The sequence below is a fragment of the Micropterus dolomieu genome, linkage group LG14, assembly GCF_021292245.1.
Source record: "Micropterus dolomieu isolate WLL.071019.BEF.003 ecotype Adirondacks linkage group LG14, ASM2129224v1, whole genome shotgun sequence".
Lineage (NCBI taxonomy): Eukaryota > Metazoa > Chordata > Actinopteri > Centrarchiformes > Centrarchidae > Micropterus > Micropterus dolomieu.
This window is the reverse complement of record NC_060163.1, coordinates 4,402,009-4,403,402: the sequence shown is the minus strand read 5'-3', so window position 1 is coordinate 4,403,402 and position 1,394 is coordinate 4,402,009.

Genomic DNA, 1,394 nt, shown 5'->3' with positions numbered 1-1,394 from the left:
AAGGAGTCAGGCGCAGCTTCATTTCCCAAATCAGCAACATTGACCAATAGTGTCTGTGAAGGTTGTCAGTCATCAAGGTCATAGTTATCCAAGGAAGGTTAAAATCAAGGGCAACCGGACTTGGTTCAAGATACTAGAAGACGTTGTCTGACTGATGATTTTGCCTTTGGCTCTATTTTGGTTTCCACCAACATAAAAAACAGTCTCGCTCCTTAGCAACTAAATGCTCCACTCTGTACACCAGCTAGCAGCTAACTTGGTCTGTCTGCTGGTTGGTGCCTGGCAGGTGGTGTACAGTGGGGTTATCAAACCAAAAACAATGAGCTCCATAGAGCTGAGGTGAACTGCAGATACAGGTGATAATTCTGTTCGTAATTGTGTTCGTCACTATAGGCAGCTCCTTTCACATTATACATAGAAATTAGATCCATTCTTAAGATAAACATTTGATTACAGTAGCTTAAATATTTGACCTCTAACTTGACAAAAATGTGTAGTAAAACATATATGTACCTTCAGCCATTGTTGTATTTTATTTTAATGTTTTTTAACAAATTCTTACACAAAATTATACAATGGTCATAATAGTTACAGTGAGGGAAAAATTATTTGATCCCCTGCTGATATTGTACGTTTGCCCACTGACAAAGAAAAGATGAGTCTATAATTTTAATGGTAGGTTCAAAAATCCCGAAAAACGCATGTCAAAAATGTTATAAATTGATTTGCATTTTAATGAGTGAAAAAAGTATTTGACCCCTCTGGAAAACATGACTTAGTACTTGGTGGCAAAACCATTGTTGGCAATCACAGAGGTCAGACGTTTTTTGTAGATAGCCACCAGGTTTGCACACATCTCAGGAGGGATGTTGTCCCACTCCTCTTTGCAGATCTTCTCCAAGTCATTAATGTTTCATGGCTGACATTTGCAACTCGATCCTTCAGCTCCCTCCACAGATTTTCTATGGGATTAAGGTCTGGAGACTGGCTAGGCCACTCCAGGACCTTAATGTGCTTCTTCTTGAGCCATTCCTTTGTTGCCTTGGCCTTGTGTTTTGGGTCATTGTCCTGCTGGATTTCCCATCCACGACCCAGTTTCAATGCCCTGGCTGAGCGAAGGAGGTTCTCCCCCAAGATTTGACGGTACATGGCCCCGTCCATCATCCCTTTGTTACGGTGAAGTCGTCCTGTCCCCTTAGCAGAAACCCCCCCCCAAAGCATAATGTTTCCACCTCCATGTTTGACGGTGGGGATGGTGTTTTGGGGTCATAGGCAGCATTCCGCCTTCTCCAAACACGCTGAGTTGAGTTGATGCCAAAGAGCTCGATTTTGGTCTGATCTGACCGCAACACTTTCACCCTGTTCTCTGAATCATTCAGATGTTCATTGCCAAA